This window comes from Mizuhopecten yessoensis, unplaced genomic scaffold, assembly GCF_002113885.1.
Source record: "Mizuhopecten yessoensis strain PY_sf001 unplaced genomic scaffold, ASM211388v2 scaffold1379, whole genome shotgun sequence".
Taxonomy (NCBI): Eukaryota; Metazoa; Mollusca; class Bivalvia; order Pectinida; family Pectinidae; genus Mizuhopecten; species Mizuhopecten yessoensis.
In genome coordinates this window covers 835012-862783 of record NW_018404017.1, presented here as the reverse complement: position 1 = coordinate 862783, position 27772 = coordinate 835012, and the positions used below count along the sequence as shown (strand labels likewise).

Genomic DNA, 27772 nt, shown 5'->3' with positions numbered 1-27772 from the left:
ACATCAATGTGTACTTCTTGCTATGTAATATCAATGTGCACTTGTTGCTACGTAATATCAATGTGCACTTGTTGCTATGTCATATCAATGTGCACTTGTTGCTATGTAATATCAATGTGTACTTGTTGCTATGTAATATCATTGTGCACTTGTTGCTATGTCATATCAATGTGCACTTGTTGCTATGTAATATCAATGTGCACTTGTTGCTATGTAATATCAATGTGCACTTGTTGCTATGTAATATCATTGTGTACTTGTTGCTATGTAATATCAATGTGTACTTGTTGCTATGTAATATCAATGTGCACTTGTTGCTATGTAATATCATTTTGTACTTGTTGCTATGTACTATCAATGTGTACTTGTTGCTATGTAATATCAATGTGCACTTGTTGCTATGTAATATCATTGTGTACTTGTTGCTAGGTAATATCATTGTGTACTTGTTGCTAGGTTATACCAATGCACTTGATGCTAGAAAGTAACAATATACATTATTCTATATAATAACAACACGAATAGCAATGCACCTGTTGCTAGGTAATTGCAATAAACACATGTTGCTGGGATAAATCAATATACAAGTGTTGGTATCGAAGAACACTATACACGTGCTACCTGGTAATAACACTATACAAGTTGATAAGAAATAACAAATCGCACTTGTCGTTGAGGTAATACAACTATACACATTCATAATGTCATAGCGAAGAAACCGTGCTTAATAATTTGTCCGTGTTGCTATTTAAACCTACTTCCCTAGATATAAATGCTCTAATTTTCCTAAATTTGATTAATAATCATACAATGATAATAAGTGAGTAAGTACTCCAATCGTTTACTGCATAGTTTTCTGCCTAACGTATTAATTGACATTGTTATGGTATTTGTATGAACTAGCACTGAAGGAAGAAGTCGGAACCATTCACGTGTGACGTCAAAGAGAATAGCTAGAACGGCCTAATGAAGCAGAACTAATTGTGATACGAAACGTGGGACTCGCACGCATTCTTTGGTGTATTTAAGGAAGTTCTTGTTTCTTACTTTCACTGTTTGATTTTAACTCTTCAGCTATTTTTAAAATTTAGACAATATATACTTCAGTATAGAAAAGATACGATCTTCTTTCCTAAAGCATATGGTTTTACATATACTTTACACCTTCGGTACCTGGTACATCTGTACTTATGCGTACCTTTACAATTCTTATTTACCATACAATACATACAAAGATGAACTGACGCAGTGCCTATCGATCATCAATCAATCGTAGTGGCCGGGGTATATAATTATGTGTTAAGACGTTGACAGAGCTATTTTACATGGTGTTTGCACGTTGTGTTCAGCACCAGCACCGATATCCCTGCTCATCCCTCCACCGCAGATATAGGGATAATTATGCTAATATATTAGAGAGCGTTGTTCCCGCCTCTGGTAGATAGCTACAGTGGCTGAGCGTCTGATGGGCTCGGTCAGTCTCTAGTTTCACTCTCGCAGTGTACAGTACGATGCGCGCGTGGTGTAAGAGTTGATTCGCTTTGGTTCTGTATTTTGTAGTGTTGGGTGACCTGGTGACCAAAGATCTGCGCTCGAGCTTTGTATCGTTAAGAAACACTGTATAATAGACAGTTTTTGGATAAGGATATATTTTCTGGATCAAGATTCGTTTGCAGGTAAGATATCTTAATAATTTTGTTACCGTTTGTGATTGATTTTGATTAAAAGAAATGCATGTTTTGATACCTATGAATTACATTTAACAAGTTCTTAGAAAGCAGGATTAAAATAGACAATAGCTATTTTTAAAAGATCTTTTCGGCTGTTTTGTTACATTTTTGTCATTTCAAAGCAATCGGCGATCATTAAGTAAAGAAATATCTGTTTTTATTATTAAAAGCTATTGATAACGTTTTATCTGTAAAGGTAGTTGCATTTTACTATCGTTACATTATGTCGCATATCGCTTAAGCGGATGCTATAAGTCACACGATAATATGCTTTTCAACATATTTGAAGATATATTTAAACTCTTGAATCATCTTTTGTTATATGCATTAATAAAATACCGGGCGATGTCCTTGCCGAAAAGCGAGGGTCGCTTTTACGTTTCTATTATTTTAATGGGTAAGCATAAAAAACAGGTGATTGAGATAATGATTCGGGTTGAAGGAATCTTTCATAAAGCAACGAACATTAGTATTTGAAAGCTTACGACAAAGACGTGTTATGCAAGTGGACATTTTGATTTGCTGAAAACATTAAAGTTTGCGATAATATTCACATCATTACATGTGTAAGTGACGATTATTGGCGAACAGATGTTACGTTTATTGAAATAAAATAACTTTGATAAAAAAATAAGTTTTAGCGAAGGAATTTATCTACTGATAACGAAAAAATAAGAACGATTTCAGTGTTGGAAATACACTGTCTATAAGGAATAAATACAAATAGACATAGCATACAATGTTATTAATATACTTCTTTTTGATTTTCAATAAATATTATATTTAGACAATTTCTTAATTATCTTTCTCTTAACATCAATTATAAAATGTGAAATATTCTAACAAATTATATTGATATCTTTTCCGGGGCATTTACATATTATGTGATTACTTATGTGAATATTCGTTTTATGATATGGAATTTAAGTAACATCCGCATAAAGCGTTTGAAATATTAATTACATATATCGCATACTTTCCTTTTTATCAGCATTAACATATATCAAATATTCAGGTGTATAGAAGACTTACAAACTTAAGAGAGTTTAAGAGATTGGATTGTCATCACATTGTCAGAAATAGTTTTGTTTTATTATTTCTTTTCTTTCTGAAATGTCTTATGAATTGTTTTCTTAGGATGGGGTCTATCAAATAAGCAATTCCTTGAAAAAGAAACGGCGCCTGTTGTCGGTGTGAAACCCGCTGTTTAGAAGGCAAAAATGCGTCATTTTAAGTCTGTAATTTGCGCGAGGTCCTTTTACTTTTTTTCGCAAAACTCATTGCGCCTTGAAAAAATGCCGTATGGTCAATGAAAGCAGCAGTTTCACTTTCTGGTTTTTTAACGGAAGTTTGGGTAAGAAAAATTAAAAAAAACGGCGCATTTACCACAGAAAGGCGAAACAAGTATTGTGTGTCTCTTTTTTTAACATAGATGTATTAAAAAAATGTTTCGCGATAAAAGGCGACACTTATACTAATAAAATGGTGCTTTTTCTCTATGTTTTAGAGAACTAGTGCCTTTAATGGTATAAACAAAAATCTTTTCTCATAACCTATACTGGCTATCATACTGAAAAATAAACCTATGCAAAAAAGAAACGCAAGCCGTTAATTGCGAAGTCAACGACACTTATACAAATTACTGGTTAAAAAACGTAACGATATCGAAAAAAATCTTTTGAATTAACCTTTTTAAAATAAAAGAAATAAGACACGTTTTAACAATTGCTCCGTCGTTGTTTTGTTACATAATGCCACCAGAAGGATGTCCTGTTATGTCCTCTTGTGGGTCTAACTGACGATTTGTCAGTCCTGCTATGTCCTCTTGTGGGTCTAACTGACGATTTGTCAGTCCTGCGGTCCATTTAGTAGGGTTCACAGTAATGCCTTGTGACACGAACATAAAGCGCTAACATCATTATCAACAAAGGATGAGACAACACGTCAATTATCGTGATGAAGTCTCTCTATGATAGATACGTCCTTCATGTGTGCCAGGAAACTATTATTTGCTTTGTCGAAGCAGCAGTTTATCGCGCGGAGCTCATCATAATGGTAATAAATGAACCTCCAGATTAAAGTGTCACGTAAGAATTGAATATCTCGGACTATATATGTATATCCAACTTTCGACATGTTTCTATTGTCCACTTAGTAATAAATGTTTTCAGCACATTCTAATTAATATCATTTCATTCCAATGGACAAATTGAACTTTCTGCACTTTGTCAACGTATTCCATTGTCATTTATAGAATTTATGATAAGTAAAAGGTACATTCTCCGATTATTTTAAGAGCCTGATTTATCATTAGTGTTTAATATCATGTTGTATACATGCTGTTTATACAGTTGCTTTAAAATTTATATTCTGTATTTTTTTATTTCATTAATTTCATCTTTCTATATGCATGTTCGTGGTATTGTAACATATGATGAGAAGAGATGTATACAGAAGTTCCAAGAGGCATACTTAAATGACAGACCGTGGTTCGCTCACCGAAACCATTACCAGAATGATGAAAGGCAAAATAAAAGAGCATGTGATGTTGTGTTTGCCTTTTCACTCAGGCGTAATCACTCAGGCGTAATAAGCAAATCAACAGGTTGTTTATTTCTCTGTGTTATAAGATATTATTCCATTAGTAGCTGGTGCATTACATGTAGTTACCTAAGCAAACACACGGAAATTTGCCGGCACGTATTTGCGGCGACAAAACCCATCATTATTTACACTAGCAATTTTGATGGAATTGCTCTTTTGCCATGTCTATTTCATTAACATTCGTTAAACATGTGGAAGCTGCGCGTTTTTCCTTATGATGTTGTTGCACATATCTGTTTACATATTGACACAGTGTAAGGTATGTTTAACTCATAATAACATGATGTCAGATTTGTGACATATATTTTTATAATACACTGTACCTCAGTGTGATATTTGTTAAACCAATAAAACACTATATGAGATTTGCTATACAGATAAAACACAATATCAGATTTGATATATATATAGAACACAATGTGATATTTTTTTACACAAAATAACTTCATGTGAGATTATTTACTCCTTTATGACTAATCCATGGTAATATTTTATAATATTTTATGTAAGTAATATATATATATATATATATATATATATATATATATATTTNGTGTCCGAAATGTAACTCATCAAACGGAGCGATTTTCACAACGGACTAATGAACAAGATTTTACTTATTGAAATATAAACATAATTCAAAGGATCATAAGCTGGAATGCATAGTAAAACAAAAAATATATTATTTATGGTACGGCACTTAAGAATGGTGTAAAACGAAGTATGAGGAGTGTTAGATATACAACGACATTATCGCCGTTACTATTTTAGGAACGACTCATAATGATTGTACTAGATCCACGCATGTAATGCAAAATAATAAGAGTCATTTACTGTAATCAGGATTCGTATTAGTTATGGGAAATACAAAGGAAGTGTACTATAAGCGAGTCCTTATTACACTAACACCTGCTGTATCATGTTCATCTGTCTTAATCTGCTATTCTTTTACAGGGACGTTTATTGAGGCATATATTGTATGTCATTCGTTATCACTTGGAACGAAAATGAGACCTATTGTATTAGTACTTGTTTCTCTGACTTTGTGCTGACTTCAGAAAACGTCTTGTACGGGCCGTTTTTTGTACAACATCAATGGTATATTAATGAATCTGGAAGTATACTCATCCACAGAGGGTGTATAATGTTCTATGTTCAAAAGATTGTATAAATTACAATATTATTGTTTGAGCTCGTAAAAGTGAAACTGTAATCAAAATGTGTTTGCATTCAAAAGAATAATTTTATCCTATAATCATCACCCCCTCTTTATGCGAGGATTTTTGATGAATAACGTCAATAAGATAAACGCTATACTTTATAATTCATTTAAAAGGAATGTATACGTCTGTTGTAGTCTTAATAATCCAACAATAAAACGAGATGTTTCTCTTAATGTACAGTGTTAAATGGTGTAGATAATGTGAACAATCTCTGATCATCTTTACAGTGCTTTATTTGGGGCATGATCCATAATATTCAGAGAGTAATTGAAAATCCTGTTTACCTGTATATTAACTTATTGTTTCAGTCAGAAATGAATTTGAATTCATAAAAATACAAGAATTTGATGACTGAAATGTATCATATATAAACCTACTGCACTTTTCGAAGCTATGCATGACGGTGGCGCGATCAGGTAACAATGCATAATCGATATACTTGTACTTTGTTTAACAGGTTTCATTGATGGCAAACTTAACGCCTTAGTACGCTTATCTTGGGTATCTATTGGTAGTACATTCTTGTAATCAGTTCAATGATCTTAACCTTTTCTAAAGATGCTAAATAAATAATTTCTTGGAACTGTTACAACATCAGTAAAGGTAACCATCTATACACCCGCTGTGCTGGAGACAGTCATTCTTAATAGCATGTGACACTTTATGTGTCCCGTGCGTGATGAACCAAACGATTGCACTCGGATAAGGAGAAGAAGCGATATTTTTTAGCTTTTTTGCTCGGTGGTCGTAGGCAGTACATTGATTAATTCCTTATCAAAAAGATAAAAAAAAAAAAAGGATTAATATTCATAAAAGTGCAGAACCTCTCACAAAATATGTGATAACGAAAACTGATGTGTAATAGATTTGCCAATAGAAAAGGACCCGACTTGTTGTTTAATAGTTTGTGTTTGTGAATCAAGGGATTCCTAAACGTACTTTAACAAACAAACAACACAATTAACAACGAAATTATCTTAAATATGTGTGTTAATTATTAATGTAGACGTTTCCTGTTCTTTCCATTTACAATTGTGGAAAAACTGGCAGCTCGGATGTAATTATGTAGCAATTCTAATTCCAAGTAGAGAGTTAATTAAAGTCTATTTTAGTTATTGTGTTAAGTGGCATCTTACTGAAATATCATAGATTGACAATCGAAGGTGGCTTGAAAGAAATCCAATGAAATTATAGAGTTAAGCAGTGTTGCGACGAGGGGTGACTTGAACATCCTCTTAGAAGGGGAGTTAGTAGTCCACATATAATGGTTCACCGGTTAATAACAACGCAGATTTTACACTTACATACTCAATATACTCATTAGACGTGATGAGGTTTTTCTTTTACATTTTTCATATTATTGCCGGATTAAAACAAACAAACAATACTAGAAAAATGTGTTTTATCGTACAATGGATTATTTGATATTTTATATACATATATAGTGTTACAGTGAGAATAACAAAGATCAAGGTTCACTTAAGTAAAAACAAGTATAGCGTGTCGAGTACACACCTATCCACTGTAAAACACAGTGTGTAATTATATAGTGTCATAAAGAAGAAATAAGCAGGTATTTCCTCCCACCACGAGTATGTTTACATGACAACACCAGTAGGAGATTAATATAAGCTTCTTCATCCTTGGGATGAGATGGGAGGGGGTACTAGAACTTTTCACTCTCTGGTGAAGTAAAAAGTAGGAATCTATCAGGGGGAAAGGTTCTTACGTTGCCAAAGTATCCCCCCCTCCAACGCGAATGTTGCGCTGCTTGTTTATACTTTCCTGAGGGTTTGAGATTAACACCGAATGTGTGGGAGAGTTCTCGCCATGTCAACCAAAGTGAATGATTCTTTTTCTCTTACCTTGTTAACCCTGTCACATAATAATACAATGTTGACATTTCATTGAGTTGTTGTCGGGAAGTTTATGCTATTAAGATGTGACATTAATGGATTGTTTAGGTGACGTCATACAATTGTCACGACTGAATAATTCCTTTGTTTCAAACTGAGGGTAACACAAGGACACCTCGTACAGGAAAACAAATGGGGATACACCTCTCCATGGTAACATACAAGTGTGTGTTTTATTCATATAGCCAGTGATGTCAGCCCAAGACAAATATTTTGACAGTCTACCATTAAGAAAATAACAACATTTCCGTTGAACCTTTTTGACAAATAACAAACTGATCAGCGAGATTGAACAGATGCTGTTTTGCTATAATTCGTTTGTAAAGAAGAAGACATCCTATTTTTCTGTTCTGGCAAATACAGTTAAGACATTATGTTATTTTTCAATTTCACCCCACCAATAGTGTTTGCATCACAGCATAGTTATCTTTCAAACTTTGTGACGTCATATTAATGTCTGTCCCATTGTGACATTATGCAAGTAATAAAGAGCACAAGAAAGACTTTAATAGGAAATAAATTACGTATCTGCAGTAAAATTCATGCGTAGACACCCATTCATCAAAATTAAACCCTTTACTTTTTTTATTTTCCGTTAAAAACCAAATCACAAAAAAAGCAAACTGTGAAATATCTGCACATTCCCTTTCAAGTTATTTTTCTAAAATATAATACTTCTCTTACTTTCATATAAAAGAGCCCCACACGGATGAAAGTGTTAAATTATCTTATTTTAATTTTAATCAGGTCTTTGAAAAATAAGTGATGACATATTGGACAGGAACACCATTTGTATTATTGATAACTTTTATATATGGTTATATATCTTAATGTATAAATAACTCTGTAAGGAAATAAATCATTTAAGCAATTGCCATATACCTTAAACCGGCAGAAAGGAACATGATGGATAAAACGTTTCACAGTACACCTGCATTGTGGTAATCGATGGATGAAAAACGATTGTTTCATAAACAGCAGTTCACACGCACGCTTGCATACACATCAGTACAGCGTACGTATTGAAAATTCCTAGATTCGATGTATATTGACAGAAAGTAATCGTTTCTTCATAAGGGTATCCATGGAAAATATCGATGGACATTTACATACCAAGTAACGATCTGCTTACTGATGAAATAGAACATTGGTGGATTTCTAAGAGGCTTCGAAATACAATAGCTGAATGTAGTTCACGATGCCGTAAAGAACTGATTGACTTCATACATGAGTTCACACTTTGCTTTACAATAGAAATACTGTTGTCTTGAGAGCTGATTTCAATGTTAACAAGATATAAATCCATGTACAAATCCCCAACACGTTCTGTGAGAATGCCGGGATTCCCCATGATAATGCAAACCATAAACCAAGTATTGCTGAGCAATTTGATACTTAGCACCGTTTTACTCAGCTGTTGATTAGAAATTATTTTGATAATACAAGTAATTGAATAGACCAGGCAATATTTGCATTTAAAACATAATCCATTGCATTCACCAATACCGCAAGAGGTTGTATAGATCAAGATTTTCAGATGATGAACAATATATTCCGAGAAAGGCGTGTAGGTACATTATTTTGTATGTATGGATTTAATGTATTGTATTGTCTGGGTCACATATAGACAGGGATCATGTCAAGGTCGAGGTTTGACACTAAGTATCACATTAACGGTTGGAGGAATTTCAAGAACAATAAAGACAGAAATAAAGCACACGGTATACAATGATTAACTGTTGTATTACGCTAACGCATTTATATTTTCTTGTTCTTTTCTTTTCTTCGATGCATAGCACACCTACAAACTTTTGGTCTGTTCAAAAAGATAAAGCTAACCATAGCCGTATTCACTGTTCAAGTCGATGAGTGTCTTTCCCTTTTTTCGTTCGTTTGATGACATTTCTGTAAGCATGTTTTATCTTAACTTTGTTGGTCTCAATTGTATCTCTTCTAGGTTGGTGGGCCAATAAAAATCCAATAACAAATAGCAAAACAGAAAAAGGGAAATATTTGCAATATTGTTTGTATCAACTTTGATTTCCAGATTCGGCTTTCCCTGTAGTGTATATTGTGCACTGGTTTGGCCGCTAACGATACGGATTAGTTTGTCTTAGCCTCCGGTGTTGTCACTATTATAAGTTTTCTTTGTTTTTGGAAATTAGAATATGGTGTATTTTATCATTTTCTTGAGTTTTGATACAGGATATTTACTTTCTATCAAACTTTGAATATAAATTTTATTTATTTCTGAAATTATAATACATTAAAACTGTTTTGATCAATACAGAAGGTAACAAGTTAATTTTATCGATGTTGTACCTTTTTTTTCCACTTTGGTTGCATTTCCGGTAGAGTGATTGGTTCGGTTTGGTTTTACGACCTATTAACAGCCATGGTCATTTAAGGACGTGCCCGGTTTAGTCGGTGGAGGAAAGCCGGAGTTCCCGGAGAAAAACCACCGACCAACGGCCAGTACCTGGCCACTGCCCCACGTAAGTCTCAAACCCGCGACCCAGTGGTGAAGGGCTGGTGGTAGTTGAATGTCACACCCCTTAGCCACTTGGCCACCGCGGCCGGTAGAATGTGCTCCATGATTATTGCAACGGGCACAGTATTCTGGTATCGGAGTAAGTAAATAAAGTAATACATTAATGTAAAACATTTCCTTTTCGCGTATTTAGATTTTCTCAATACATCGTCGAAAAATATAGTATTATATTATTATAATATAAGGTTCCATCAAATATGCTGTTTCCAATAACCACAAAGGATCCGAAAATACCATAGGAAACCTACTGATGCTGATCAGTATACAGACAATTGAACCGTGATAAAAGTATGTGCACATCTTTTAGCGTTCTAGATTTTTCTTATTTAAAACTAAAACGGTCTGTCACGATTTGTTAGCACGTTTGCGCAGCAAACGCGTTTTAAACGGATTTAGCTTCCGCCTTAGTTTTATTTTTGGTTTCCATCTTAATTTGTTTTCGGCATTCGGGACTGCAGCTGAACTCAACGTCGTAGATTATTCAACAAGTGATTGCGTGCTCATATCAGTGACATTGTTATAGGTATCAATATGGCAAAGGATACAGTCGTTCTATCAAATAACGTACACGTACGTGGCGGATTCTGACTCCGAGTTATCTGTTAAGCTGAAAATTACACGGCCCGCTATCAACTCAATACAAAATATTTCCCTTTCGTTTCAGCAATCAATTCATTTTCTCTTTACTTTTTCTGGCAACCAACTTCACGTTACTGTGCTTATGTACCGGATAATGTTGAAGACAGGCGCCAATAGATCGCGTTATTTATTTTAGTTGCAATAAGAGCAATTTATTTAACATTTAGATAAAATAATTTTGAAGGAAATTCTCCTTAATAATTTGTTACAGAAAGTGGAAGGAGAGTATGGTTTAGAATAATTTAGACAAACGTTTACGATTCCTTGGTAAATTTTACAGAACATTCTCAAGTATATGCATACACATCGCATATGGAAAGAGAGATTAAGTATCGCAGCTCAAATTTCTACAGTCATCTCTGATGTCACTGTAGTAACCCTCTAACCATACCAATGTCCCTCGCATTTCTACATACATAATGGGACAGTCATATCTGATTTCACTGTAGTAACCCTACATACATAATGGGACATTATCTCTGATGTCACTGTAGTAACCCCTTAACCCTTCCAATGTTCCTCGCAGTTCTACATACATAATTGGACAGTCATCTCTGATTTCACTGTAGTAGCCCCATAACCCTACCAATGTTCCTCGAATGTCCACAGACATAATAGGACAGTCATCTCTGATTTCACTGTAGTAGCCCCATAACCCTACCAATGTTCCTCGAATGTCGACATACATAATGGGACAGTCATCTCTGATTTCACTGTAGTAACCCTCTAAGTATCGCAGCTCAAATTTCTACAGTCATCTCTGATGTCACTGTAGTACCCCCCTAACCCTTCCAATGTTCCTCCTAGTTCTACATACATAATGGGACCTTATCTCTGATGTCACTGTAGTAACCCCTTAACCCTTCCAATGTTCCTAGCAGTTCTACATACATAATGGGACAGTCATCTCCGATTTCACTGTAGTAACCCCCTAACCCTTCCAATGTTCCTCGTAGTTCTACATACATAATAGGACAGTCATCCTTGATATGACTGTAGTAACCCCCTAACCCTACCAATGTTCCTCGAATGTCCACATACATAATGGGACAGTCATCTCTGATGTCACTGTAGTAACCCCCTAACCGTACCAATGTTCCTCGTAGTTCTACATACATAATAGGACAGGCATCTTTGATATGACTGTAGTAACCCCCTATCCATACCAATGTTCCTCGAATGTCCACATACATAATGGGACAGTCATCTCTGATTTCACTGTAGTAACCCCCTAACCCTTCCAATGTTCCTCGTAGTTCTACATACATAATAGGACAGTCATCTTTGATATGACTGTAGTAACCCCCTAACCCTACCAATGTTCCTTGAATGTCTACATACATAATGGGACAGTCATCTCTGATTTCACTATAGTAACCCCCTAACCCTACCAATGTTCCTCGCATTTCTACATACATAAAGGGACAGTCATCTCTGATTTCACTATAGTAACCCCCTAACCCTTCCAATGTTCCTCGAATGTCCACATACATAATGGGACAGTCATCTTTGATTTCACTGTAGTAGCCCCCTAACCCTACTAATGTTTCTCAAATTTCTACATACATAATGGGACAGTCATCTCTGATTTCACTGTAGTAGCCCCATAACCCTACCAATGTTCCTCGAATGTCCACATACATAATGGGACAGTCATCTTTGATTTCACTGTAGTAGCCCCCTAACCCTACTAATGTTTCTCAAATTTCTACATACATAATGGGACAGTCATCTCTGATGTCACTGTAGTAACCCCCTAACCCTACAAACGTACCTTTAATGTTGACATACATAATGGGACAGTCATCTTTGATGTGACTGTAGTAACCACCTTACCCTACCAACGTTCCTCGAATGTCTACATACATAATGGGACAGTCATCTCTGATTTCACTGTAGTAACACCCTAACCCTTCCAATATTCCTCGCATTTCTACATACATAATGGGACAGTCATCTCTGATTTCACTGTAGTAACCCCCTAACCCTTCCAATATTCCTCGCATTTCTACATACATAATGGGACAGTCATCTCTGATTTCACAGTAGTAACCCTCTAACCATACCAATGTCCCTCGCATTTCTACATACATAATGGGACAGTCATATCTGATGTCACTGTAGTAACCCCCTAATCCTACCAATGTTCCTCGAATGTCTACATACATAATGGGATAGTCATCTCTGATTTCACTGTAGTAACCCCATAACCCTACCAATGTTCCTCGAATGTCCACATACATAATGGGACAGTCATCTCTGATGTCACTGTAGTAACCCCCTAACCCTACCAATGTTCCTCGCATTTCTACATACATAATGGGACAGTCATCTCTTATGTCACTGTAGTAACCCCCTAACCCTTCCAATGTTCCTCGTAATTCTACATACATAATGGGACAGTCATCTCTTATGTCACTGTAGTAGCCCCCTAACCCTTCCAATGTTCCTCGTAATTCTACATACATAATGGGTCAGTCATCTCTTATGTCACTGTAGTAACCCCCTAACCATACCAACGTTCCTCGAATGTTTACATACATAATGGGACAGTCATCTCTGATGTCACTGTAGCCTTCCAATGTTCCTCGTAATTCTACATACATAATGGGACAGGTTCCTCGAATGTCCACATACATAATGGGACAGTCATCTCTGATGTCACTGTAGCCTTCCAATGTTCCTCGTAATTCTACATACATAATGGGACAGTCATCTCTTATGGCACTGTAGTAACCCCCTAACCCTTCCAATGTTCCCCGCATTTCTATATACATAATGGGACAGTCATCTCTTATATCACTTTAGTAACCCCTTAACCCTTCCAATGTTCCTCGTAGTTCTACATACATAATTAGACAGTCATATCTGATGTCACTGTAGTAGCCCCCTAACCCTACCAATTTACATACATAATGGGACAGTCATCTCTTATGTCACGGTAGTAACCCCCTAACCATACCAACGTTCCTCGAATGTTTACATACATAATGGGACAGTCATCTCTGATGTCACTGTAGCCTTCCAATGTTCCTCGTAATTCTACATACATAATGGGACAGGTTCCTCGAATGTCCACATACATAATGGGACAGTCATCTCTGATGTCACTGTAGCCTTCCAATGTTCCTCGTAATTCTACATACATAATGGGTCAGTCATCTCTTATGTCACTGTAGTAACCCCCTAATCCTACCAATGTTCCTCGAATGTCTATGTACATAATTGGACAGTCATCTCTGATGTCACTGTAGTAACCCCCTAATCCTACCAATGTTCCTCGAATGTCTATGTACATAATTGGACAGTCATCTCTGATGTCACTGTAGTAACCCCATAACCCTTCCAATGTTCCTCGCATTTCTATATACATAATGGGACAGTCATCTCTTATATCACTTTAGTAACCCCTTAACCCTTCCAATGTTCCTCGTAGTTCTACATACATAATTAGACAGTCATATCTGATGTCACTGTAGTAGCCCCCTAACCCTACCAATGTTCCTCGTAGTTCTTCATACATAATGGGACAGTCATCTCTTATGTCACGGTAGTAACCCCCTAACCATACCAACGTTCCTCGAATGTTTACATACATAATGGGACAGTCATCTCTGATGTCACTGTAGTAACCCCCTAATCCTACCAATGTTCCTCGAATGTCTACAGACATAATGGGCCAGTCATCTCTGATGTCACTGTAGTAACCCCATAACCCTTCCAATGTTCCTCGCATTTCTATATACATAATGGGACAGTCATCTCTTATGTCACTTTAGTAACCCCTTAACCCTTCCACTCTTCCTCGTAGTTCTACATACATAATGGGACAGTCATCTATGATGTCACTGTAGTAACCCCCTAACCCTAGAAACGTACCTTTAATGTTGACATACATAATGGGACAGTCATCTTTGATGTGACTGTAGTAACCACCTTACCCTACCAACGTTCCTCGAATGTCTACATACTTAATGGGACAGTCATCTCTGATTTCACTGTAGTAGCCCCATAACCCTTCCAATGTTCCTCGCATTTCTATATACATAATGGGACAGTCATCTCTTATATCACTTTAGTAACCCCTTAACCCTTCCAATGTTCCTCGTAGTTCTACATACATAATGGGACAGTCATCTCCTATGTCACCGTAGTAACCCCCTAATCCTACCAATGTTCCTCGAATGTCTATGTACATAATTGGACAGTCATCTCTGATGTCACTGTAGTAACCCCCTTACCCTAACAATTTTCCTCGAATGTCTACATACATAATGGGACATTCATCTCTGATGTCACTGTAGTAACCCCCTAACCGTACCAATTGTTCCTCGCAGTTCTACATACATAATGGGACAGTCATCTCTGATGTCACTGTAGTAACCCCAGAACCCTACCAATGTTCCTCGTTGTTCTACATTCATAATGGGACAGTCATCTCTGATGTCACTGTAGTAACCCCCTAACCCTAGAAACGTACCTTTAATGTTGACATACATAATGGGACAGTCATCTTTGATGTGACTGTAGTAACCCCCTTACCCTACCAACGTTCCTCGAATGTCTACATACTTAATGGGACAGTCATCTCTGATTTCACTGTAGTAGCCCCCTAACCCTACCAATGTTCCTCGCATTTCTACATACATAATGGGACAGTCATATCTGATTTCACTGTAGTAACCCCCTAACCCTTCCAATGTTCCTCGCATTTCTACATACATAATGGGACAGTCATCTCTTATGTCACTGTAGTAACCCCCTAACCATACCAACGTTCCTCGAATGTTTACATACATAATGGGACAGTCATCTCTGATGTCACTGTAGTAACCCCCTTACCCTACCAATTTTCCTCGAATGTCTACATACATAATGGGACAGTCATCTCTGATGTCACTGTAGTAACCCCCTAACCCTACCAATGTTCCTCGAATGTCTATGTACATAATTGGACAGTCATCTCTGATGTCACTGTAGTAGCCCCCTAACCCTACCAATTTTCCTCGAATGTCTACATACATAATGGGACAGTCATCTCTGATGTCACTGTAGTAACCCCCTAACCCTACCAATGTTCCTCGAATGTCTATGTACATAATTGGACAGTCATCTCTGATGTCACTGTAGTAGCCCCCTAACCCTACCAATTTTCCTCGAATGTCTACATACATAATGGGACAGTCATCTCTGATGTCACTGTAGTAACCCCCTAACCCTACCAATGTTCCTCGTAGTTCTACATACATAATGGGACAGTCATCTCTTATGTCACTGTAGTAACCCCCTAATCCTACCAATGTTCCTCGAATGTCTACATACATAATTGGACAGTCATCTCTGATGTCACTGTAGTAACCCCAGAACCCTACCAATGTTCCTCGTTGTTCTACATTCATAATGGGACAGTCATCTCTGATGTCACTGTAGTAACCCCCTAACCGTACCAATGTTCCTCGTAGTTCTACATACATAATGGGACAGTCATCTCTTATGTCACTGTAGGAACCCCCCTAACCCTACTAATGTTCCTCGAATGTCTACATACATAATTAGACAGTCATATCTGATGTCACTGTAGTAGCCCCCTAACCCTACCAATGTTCCTCGAATGTCTACATACATAATTGGACAGTCATCTCTGATGTCACTGTAGTAGCCCCTAACCCTACCAATGTTCCTTGAATGTCTACATATATAATGGGACAGTCATCTTTGATGTGACTGTAGTAACCCCCTAACCCTACCAATGTTCCTCGTAGTTCTACATACATAATGGGACAGTCATCTCTTATGTCACCGTAGTAACCCCCTAATCCTACCAATGTTCCTCGAATGTCTACATACATAATTGGACAGTCATCTCTGATGTCACTGTAGTAGCCCCCTAACCCTACCAATGTTCCTCGTAGTTCTACATACATAATGGGACAGTCATCTCTGATGTCACTGTAGTAACCCCCTAACCCTACCAATGTTCCTCGTAGTTCTACATACATAATGGGACAGTCATCTCTTATGTCACTGTAGTAACCCCCTAATCCTACCAATGTTCCTCGAATGTCTACATACATAATTGGACAGTCATCTCTGATGTCACTGTAGTAACCCCAGAACCCTACCAATGTTCCTCGTTGTTCTACATTCATAATGGGACAGTCATCTCTGATGTCACTGTAGTAACCCCCTAACCGTACCAATGTTCCTCGTAGTTCTACATACATAATGGGACAGTCATCTCTTATGTCACTGTAGTAACCCCCTTAACCCTACTAATGTTCCTCGAATGTCTACATACATAATTAGACAGTCATATCTGATGTCACTGTAGTAGCCCCCTAACCCTACCAATGTTCCTCGAATGTCTACATACATAATTGGACAGTCATCTCTGATGTCACTGTAGTAGCCCCTAACCCTACCAATGTTCCTTGAATGTCTACATATATAATGGGACAGTCATCTTTGATGTGACTGTAGTAACCCCCTAACCCTACCAATGTTCCTCGTAGTTCTACATACATAATGGGACAGTCATCTCTTATGTCACCGTAGTAACCCCCTAATCCTACCAATGTTCCTCGAATGTCTACATACATAATTGGACAGTCATCTCTGATGTCACTGTAGTAGCCCCCTAACCCTACCAATGTTCCTCGTAGTTCTACATACATAATGGGACAGTCATCTCTGATGTCACTGTAGAAACCCCTAACCCTTCCAATGTTCCTCGTAGTTCTACATACATAATGCGACAGTCATATCTGATGTCACTGTAGTAGCCCCCTAACCCTACCAATGTTCCTCGTAGTTCTACATACATAATGGGACAGTCATCTCTGATGTCACTGTAGTAACCCCCTTACCATACGAATGTCTACATACGAATGGGACAGTCATCTCTGAAGTCAATGTAGTAACCCCCTAACCCTACCAATGTTCATCAAATGTCTACATACATAATGGGACAGTCATCTCTGATGTCACTGTAGTGTAGCATTTTAAAGGTGCAATCACCTCTTTGTGTGTGTGTGTGTGTGAGTGTGATCGTGAGTGTGTGTTTGTTTATAGTAGTAGTACGTTCATCTTTGTTGATGATATGTCACGTATATCACATTACCAGTGACATAAATCTAAATCACGTACAAAACAACATTCAAATATGTATTCAACTGAAGCATGTTTGTTAAAAGGGTAACACCACCAGTAACTATGGGTAGAAGGATGAACCCTTAATAGCGCACTCGCCTTTCAACTAGACCGGAGTTTGATTCCCCGATCGTACGTGAAAAGTATGAGGTCACCATCTCTGCGCGCTACCATCCAGGCAAACAATTTTGATTAATATGAGTTGTTATAATCTGTTTTATATTTGTTGTTAATTTAATACAATTTATATTATGAGTAACAATATGTCATCAACAATATGTAAAACAGTCATACTGATTTTTTTATTAAAGGTAAAAAATAACTGACAATTAATTTTGACCTAATAGTATGTCACTTTGTTAAGCTTAATATTATTCGTTTTCACTCACACAAGTACTGGCAGATGATGAATATTGAAGGAGGTAGGTGAATTTAAAAAAAAATGCTTTTATCGCTATTGATAATTGACCAATCCTTACACATCTACAAGAGAAATTGATATGTCATTAAATAAACAATGAAAATAAAACGCATTCGTTAAATACATCATAATTACACAATTGATTGAGGCTGTATATTATAGTACATTTGTATATACACTTTTATAATATTATTTCCAAATGTCTTCTACGTAGTAGACGAAACCTGTGTGATATACTTTGTTTACATACATCCTATTCGTTATGGAAAAGTCTAACGAGATTTGAGCCTTTGCCTACCACACAGATCCTACCAAAAATGTATTGGTTTATCCCCGACTCAATCTTTGTCAAGTCTGTAATTGCTCTCCTGTGTTTTCCAGGAAATATTTATTCCCCGCCATCGCATTACTAGTTATAACACTAGAGCACCAGGCAAGGCGTCTGGGGAAGTTATCAACTGTAGCCTATACAGTGATCGGATACGGTCATATTGGTAAAGGCTTTAATCCTTTCATTTGTGGATGACAAGCCGAAGTTTATAGTAACACCAGGAAGGTAGGGTTGTAATATTGGCTTAATCACTATCGTTGACCTGTTCACACCATACGCGAAAGCATTGTTATCATACCCTGAACAGTTTTACTATGTTGATGAGAACAGCTTCTAATAAACAGCCTATTCAGCATGACCAGACTTACCTATAATCTGTTCTCTTGTGTTGGGGTAGGATTTAAGATTACTTGTCATAGCTCTGTTACATTGGGTTTTGAAATGCAAGGTCGATAGGCAGTGTCAAGAGATATGCAGATAGACATACTATTGGAATGGAATGGAAACTAGTAATTTTGGTAAACGTGTGGCACTAAACACAACTTTATGATGAAGTATTGTTAGCTTTTGCAGTTTCTTACAAAACTTCTGTAGCAGCATAATTCCTGTTCTATTCATTTTTATCAGATTTTAAACCTTGTGGTGTTAAATTTCATGTTTTGGTAAACTTAGGGGGGATTTTTGACAATCTTCGATTTGCTGAGAAGAGTTTGTGAGGCCTTATTGAACTTATACACGCTTACCGTATAGATGTTGTATTGTTGCTTAATTAGAAGGAGTGGCTTGTCACATATATCAACCCAAAGTCTCGTCGTTATTGCCAGCGTAGACCTCTCTAAGCTTAACAGTGTATTACTAGTAGCGATTGTTTATTGCCTGCATCTTTTATTCCTTACTCTTATGACCACCTTCGTGTACTGCAATCAAAAGGAAGCTGGTTTCGCGTCACATCGCCTCCAGGCCAGCCTCGTTTACTTGGTTAAGCAAACATTTCACAATACAAGTAATTTACCTTAACAGCTGGTTCAGACAATGGTCACTACTTCACGCGCATTAGCTATGTTCTTGTCCATTGTGAGAGATACGCGATATGTCAATACGGTATGTAGATTTATTTTAATATCCCTCTTCGTTATATTTAGATACATTGAGTCTGACATTGTGTGAACGGACTGACCAGTTGCTGCGCGCCTGTATAAGTTACATGGAGCTGATATCTATAAAAGAAGTCAAAATTACTTTAAAATCAAATTGAAAATATTTAATGTGCTGCCTAAACTTATTCAAGCATGCAAGAAACAGGTGTATTGATATCTTGTTCGCAAAAGTAGATATGATCACTGTTTGAAATTCTAACGAAATGTCAGATTTTATCATAATTTAAATTTGGATATGATGTTCAAGCATATGCACCATCTGATGCAGAATCGCCGCACGTGATTCAGGGCTGTTATAGATAATAAAAACAATATTAAAGGCACCATAGCTTTTCTTTTCTTATTTTTCTTAACTATTTATGACACGTGATTGTGTAGGACGCTATACAGTGTAGTTAGTATACGATCACGAAATTACACCTCTTTGTATCAAAAACCTTTCATCTGAGCAAGACGAATTTCCATTGCAAGTTCCTTCTTAATATGATATCTTTATGTGGATTTTCACAAATGAATACCATGAATGTCAGTTAAACGCCGCGTCTATATGTATTTCATGGTGAAACCGTAGCGAACAGGATCAATTCAGTGACCTTGACCTGTAAGACAGAACAAACCTATATTGGAACTTCAAATCGGTCGGATTTCCGCTAGTAAAGGCGCGCGAACATTGCCTCAATGGATTGTAATTAATCAGCTGAAATGTCATCCCGTTTGAGGACGGGAATTACATGCTTTGCTGATCTATACCAATGGTTAGAGTGTGTAGCCTGTCGAATCCTTCTATAAGGGGAGCACAATGGAAAATCCGATCGGGTTGCCTATGTCGAAAATCTCAAAGTCATATAACTACAAATTATATATGGCAAATCATTTATTTTTATTTTATTAAATCATCTCAAGTAAAATTGACGTCCACAGAAGCTTAAAAGAATTTTCTCCAAAAAACCCCATTGCAAAACACTATGAGATTCCTCTGGCATAATATGAAAGCAATAAGCAGACCCTCCTCAAATTGAAAAAGGATTACGTTCCTTTTCATATTTTTCCCTTTATTTGAAAATCCAAGGTCGCAATCAATTTCTTTTAATTAGGATTTAATTTTTGCTGAGGTGAAATCGTATTGGCGAGATATTGGAATTGTTCAGATTGCAAAAAAGAATCTCCGCAAAAGTCATGATTACTTTCAGGCATAATGATAAAAAACTACAATATAAGTCAATTATATAAAATGTTCTTTCTATTAAACTCGGGACATATATTTGAAGCATATTTGTGCTGGAATCGCATCTATGCTAAAATCTCGTCCCTGGTAATCACAGCAATTGCGATATGTATCTTGTATTGGCATCTGGTATTGGCTGCGGTTTTATGTCTTCATCATGTGGAAATGCAATACAGTGACAGTGACCACCGATGACAGGAATCCGCAGGTGTCACCTTATTATGTTACAAACTGAACACAGTTGCATAATATCCAATCTCGACTGTTGATTTTAAACTCATCTTGCCAGAAGAGCATTAGAAGGTAAAGTCGAAAGGAACCAATATATAATGAGATAAAATGGAATCATATAAATATAACTTTCTGCAAGATATCCAGCAGATCATTGCTGATTTTTATGCAACCCAATTAAGAAGATAGAGAAACGCCTGACTATTTAAGAGAAAGGTCAATCTTTTGTCGCCTCAAGTGATCATACAGTTGGACACAATAAACTGCTTCTCCTTCGGTAGTCATTTACCAATTACTTAATTTCTTCTCAGATCTTAGATATAATATTAATCCTTATATGTAATATTTGTTTCAGTGTAAATCGAGCATCAGTCGAACAGTATTGCCCGTATGACATATGACTATATATATCCTTATTGCCCGTATGTCATATGACTATATATATTGTGATATGTGTACATATATCAAGAGCAATAGATGCAAAATTGCATACCCACAAGTATATCTGGAGACTTATCCTTTATCTGGAGCCTCGTATTCGTCTATGTCAGGTTGTATGGATGATACGCTTTACACCGTATGTACTAAATTGTTTTATATGGTAAAACACGATCGCATTGATACGCCAGGGCAAAACCAGTTCTCGATGTTGATAGCAAAACAACCTGAACTGAAGACAACAAAACCAAGGAAAAACTCTTGTCTGGTCTTTGTGATTGGTTCACGTGCATGAGAATTGGAAACCTTTTATAACCTAGTAACACTCTAACTCTCACATGTGTCGATGTTATCTTGTCAACAGTTGTGTTCATATCGCTGAGGGCACTGGAATATTCCCCTAAGATACAACCTCTTTATTGTTTGCCAATTGTGGATGCTTAACATTCTTGTTATCGCTATAGGAACAAAGCACGAAATACAGATATGAATTGATTGTACCTCGAAACATAGCACATTCCACAGAGGGAAAGAGGGAAATAGACGGCGAAGGAAATTACGTTGTTAATCAAAGGTTTCACCTTGTATGTATACATTCCTTTTAATACCTACTTCCTCTCCAGCAAAATATCAAACATACTGACGTGTCTTGGCCGTCTGTAAGGATCTTTGTTTACTTTTCATCCCTTTATCATAGGGAAGTTTAAAAGTGGTTCCCAGCCAGATAGACGCAAGTGTAATATGGACTTTTAGAAGCGTGAACAAAGCAGAAAGCTTTTATATCTTTTTCACTCATTGTTGGACCGAATCAAGGAGCCACTTAGCTCGACACATGAACCAATATACCTATGTTTGATAACATACGCAGTGAACTTGTTTATTATTTAGCTTTTTATCGTCCGGATTGGACCATTGGCAGTGAACAAATATAATCCTAAGCGTAACGACTTTTGATACATTCCTCTATGATTACATTGTCTAGTAAGCATGTATTGTACTTGTATATGGTGTTATATGGTGTTCCAAAGAGATCCATACTTTTCCTACATATGTGATAAGTGTACATACCAAAATATATTTGTAAATATATTATATCGCTTATTAATTGATGACATTGCAGAACCAAATATATATAAAATAGTGCTTATAAAAGTTTGTAACTGGAGGGCGAACGTAACACACACACAGGTTCCGAAAAAAATCGAAATGAAATATACAGCTGAAGTGCCATTGTCTGTATAGATAAGTGTTTGTTGGTTCATATTTGGTATATGGGGACTCTAAACAACTAGTTTAGAAAAGTGGTCGGTATTTGAATGTGATACGTACGAATTTCGTTTAGTTGATGATCTTTTTTGTGTGGTTTGACATTCTCGCATTACCTAAGGTCATTTGACGACGGATGTCTGGGGAGACGCTGTCGAATAGGGAGAGTATTAAGGTAGGTGAGAAATGAATAAAGAGCCTCAAATGTTTCAAACGGAACAGCAGAATATTTTTGATATCTTGAGTCACCTATGAGGAAAACAAATCAGAAACCCACAATTAGAATTGGCCCCCCAATGAAACATGTCATGGGATACATTCTTTCAATACCTAGTAAATAAAGAATAAAAACAATAGGTGAAGTCATCTGTATATATTATGTAGTACCCTACGATTGATTTTTCCTTGTAAATTGCATGCCTGCATTCCGTCCTGAAAATCACCGGAGATCGAGAAATCTTACATCTCAGGACCCACTACGTAATGATCAATAAACCGATTGAAATATCTAATTAGGAACGGTGTTTTTTCTGAGATAGAAACATCATGGCTATCTATCTTTTTAGATGTATGTGTGTTGGGCCTTTGCCTTGGGATGTGTGTCTCGTGGTGTATTTTGTAATACCATGCAATGGTGTTTCTTGTTTTAGTATCTTCCGTTTGTTTCCGTATCTTAGTTCAGGATCACAAAGAAAAGTAGTCAAGTGTTTCAGTATTTTTTCGTCAATGGTAGCGTGTGTATTGCGTTCGGGCCCCGTATTTATGAACCCATTCTCATGCTCAAGCATGGATTCTGTGCTGAAACCAACTTCCCTTTACTCGCTTAAATCTTGTCAAACGATCAAAAAGTCACAAATGTAAACATTGGAAACAGTTTTTGGATTTAAGCGTCTTCAATGTTTTTCCAAATCATTGACGTTAATGAATATTGAAGTTTTCCAAAACACGTTTAATTAGAACAATTTTGATTATATGTCTGTAAGGTATGGTATAACAATACATGAATGCAGCATACAGCTTTTCTTGGAGAACTATTTGAAATAATTCGATAGTAACACAAAGACTTGAACAAATGAAAACAGAACAAAATAATTATTTCAATGTACATTTTTCTTAAATCAATTTTATTTCAGCTCCAATATACGGAGTGTGGTTTTATCAACAGGAACATTTTCGAGTACGTTATATACATTCCACAGTATCCTATACATATATATATTTCTATCAACATAAAAGTCGTTTATTGAAATAGACCGTTAACTGTTGCCGTCTGCGTCTACATATTAACCATTCATGTCGTGTTATTTAAAAAAACAATTTTAGAATTGCATAGGCTCTTGTAGAAGTATTTTCGTATTCATTTTGCGATCTACGTTGTAACGTGGTGTACATTTATATATATTGTATATTTAATTTTTCTTTTGACTTGCTTAACTTCTTTTCAATAAAGCAATCGATCAACCTTGTACTTGTAAAAGATGGTAAGTTTACAATATTTAATGTATATTCAAATCGACAGGAGACATTACGAGCGCCACGTGTGATGTAGGTGTATATTACCTGTAGTTACAAGTATATTTGGTCTCGCTTCCGGTTTCATAACCAGCTGTATGTATCCTTTGTTGTAGAGTTTTCTTGTCCCTTCCTGTTGTTGCTCTTTCTTAAGAACATCGAGTTCCGTTTATTTCTTTATTTCAATCGTCAGTTTTCATTAGAATTCGATCTATCAGTTTGGTGGATTTTAAAAAGTAAGACAAATGATCGTATACTAGGCATTGTATATACAAGTTGAGTAAACACACCCTTATTGTGTTAGTCATCAATACCAGTCGTTCACCACCAGTGGATCCGACTTCTGTCTTTGAAATATTGATAAATATTATCATTAATGTCGGTCGGTATGGTGTCACTGTTGTTTCGCACACATCCAAATAAATCTTGCAATATATCATATCATTTTCGACGTCCTACAACATGTTGACAGCAAATACATATTTACGGATCACTCGTTATATCAAATAAATTTGCTTTCAATCTATTTATGGCTACGACAATTCCACAATCATTTATATCTTATATATTAGTGTAAGAGGTGAGTTATGTGGTGCTCCCCATCGCTTTGGTCAGCGTCTCATGCTGATGTGACAATGTAGAAACTGAAATGAATTTGTTGCCCCCTCAGTAACACCTTGGATGGATATACACCAACATACAACCTCGAGCACAAACACATTACATACATGGAGACATGTCCTTAAAAGGCGTTACCTGTTACATGTCAGAGGACGCTACACACAATAATACCAATGAGGCTAAAACACCAACATACAACCTCGAGCACAAACGTATAAGTTACACACAAAGAGACACGTCCTTAAATGACGTTAACTTTTAAATGTAATACGACGCTTCATAAAATAAAACCAAAAAAAAGCGTTGTTTCACAAGGCAGGCGTTGAATGTAAGGCAGACAGTAAACCCAAAACAGACAAATATAAATTTCGTTTTTTTTTACTGCATTGTCTACCGTTAAACCTTTGCAAGTATTATTTCACTTGCCAGATACTAGGCATATGGCACGTGAAAAAAAATCTTTTTACAAGAGAGTCAATTGTCAACTTGAATAAAACTTGCATTCAAATCTGAAATATTTGTTCTCAAATTCATTTGTGAACCGCTTTGAGACGACCTACGAACTAGGCTGTGATATAGCGGTATATCAGAACCTCGAATTATTATTATTATTGTTATTATATAACTGTCTGGATGGTTAAAATGTACCCCCTATGTTGAGAGAATACCTCTGGGCAAGATTGTAGAAGGTCTTACCTTCTGTTTGAAAACAAGCTTTTGGTTTGATTTCGATTTCTCCCTTTTTCATTTACGCTGTCGTATATTTTGTTTTTGTTTTTGACGTTTTTGAGTTATTTTGTACTGGTGTATTTACGCTATTGTACATTTCGCATTTTAGTTTTTTGCAACCTTGGGCTAATTTATTGTCATACTCACTTATTCTTTTATTTTGTCCGTTTTTATCAACGTCATGGTATAATCCACCCTTGTTTATTGACCTTTTCGTCTAATATACTAACCTATTTCGTCCTTCTTTCCCAAGACAGACATGACACGGACACAATATTAAGCGCGTATGAGCTGAAATAGGCTGACATTTTAGAGAGAAGGGATATAAACCAATTATATCAGATCACATAGGCTTTGCTTTGTTAATTATACTACGCTCCAAAGTCAAATGGTTGTCTGGAGCATATCGCTGCCAAGCCTTTGGACATGCTCCTCTGGGAGACATACGTCAAACCTTGCCGTAACACAGCTACTGATGAAATCCCTGGATGTTGAAGACATGCTTTGGGAACAATGTTCCTTTACTCTGTGTATGAAATAGGTAATCGTCTATGCCTAACAGGAACAGAATCACATAGACACGCTGGTCTTTATTCGGACGGGTTAATTCTTATTCTGTATAAATAACTATGACTTTATATTGTAGTATAGACTTTGTGAAAAGGTACCAAGTCATGGAAACATGTTAGTTTGCTTGTCCAGTACACATTCTTATAAAAGCGTCTATCTGTTATACGTCATTACGTTAGCAATCACATCTGTTTGCTTGGCTTATAACTTCAGTCATGTTTACATATCTAACCCATACACAAAATCCTGCAATAATGCACTATATACATATCATATTTACATATGACTTATTTGTATATGTTACATCGCCCATAGGTTTCAACATAATGGAATAAGATTGTAAATGTTGTGTATTTAAGATGACCTTATTAGATGTAACATAAAACAATTGCGTCATCAGAAGGCATGCCATCGTATTATAAAGTTTTATCTTGCATCATCAGACCTTTGACCTTCTTAGACATATTAAGTTTTATGTACTAGCACGTTCTTTTGCAAGTAAATAACAAATGAAGCTCGCAGTCCTTATGTTTGAAAAAAATAAAAATATGACAAAAACGTGCTAGAGAAAAATACCGGCAACGCAACAACTCGACATTTCACAAGACTACATATTGATAGACTCTTTATGCCCCATCAGCACAAATGATAAGACCAAACAGAATTAAAAAACATCCAAACCTAACCATAAAGGACGTTATAGGCCAAACAGCATTGCCTATATACAACAATACACAGTCACGCTAATGACCAGATCGAGCCAGACATAATGCAAGACAAACAACATCAAATCACAACACAAAGAGTCATTAAGGGTTAAACAACATAAGAGATATAAAAAACAAATAATCGTAATGAGTCATATTGGGTCAAGCACCAAATTATGCAAGCGAGCTGCCAACAGTGTCAACATGTGTCGAAAACATACTAGAAATCAAAACAGATTGTCATAAAATGTTTAACTTTGAATAACTTATTAAACGAGATAAATAAGAACTGGTTAGTAGTTTTAAGTTTATACATTTATGCATAATGATTTTTAAGTTAAATTATAAATTACTGATGTTTAATAATAACTTAAATAAAAACAAGTAATTACCACAAAAAATCTTACCATCCTTTGAACAGTTGCGTTAAAAGGAAATTCAATTTTTAATTAAATCTAAGCTTATCAGGTCGGCTCGAATCTTGTGCTCCTCTATAACTATATCGAGTCCATTGAGTCGCTTGGTAATCACTATCTCTCCAATTGGACGCTTGCAGTGCGTGGTTATTGCCTGCATCCAAATTCCATTTTGCAATTATGATGGCTTAATTCAAATGTAGGCGACAAAACGGCGCGCTTTTATTCTGAGATTACAAATGGTATATGACAGAAGATACGTTTAACTATATCAGATGTTCTTTGTTCTATGGAATGTATATATTTGCCCCGATGAATCTGTCCAAGCCATACGCT

General features: G+C 36.3%; 1 protein-coding gene across 1 annotated transcript in view; it reads left to right on the top strand.

Moving 5' to 3' along the window:
• The first annotated feature begins 1512 nt into the window (after positions 1-1512).
• The window catches only part of LOC110460769 (orexin receptor type 1-like), a 180189-nt gene continuing 153929 nt past the window's right edge, over positions 1513-27772 (top strand). Inside the window, exon 1 of the mRNA XM_021513890.1 lies at positions 1513-1676. The gene's annotated coding sequence lies outside the window, so the exon portion shown is untranslated. The remainder of the gene's footprint in view (positions 1677-27772) is intronic.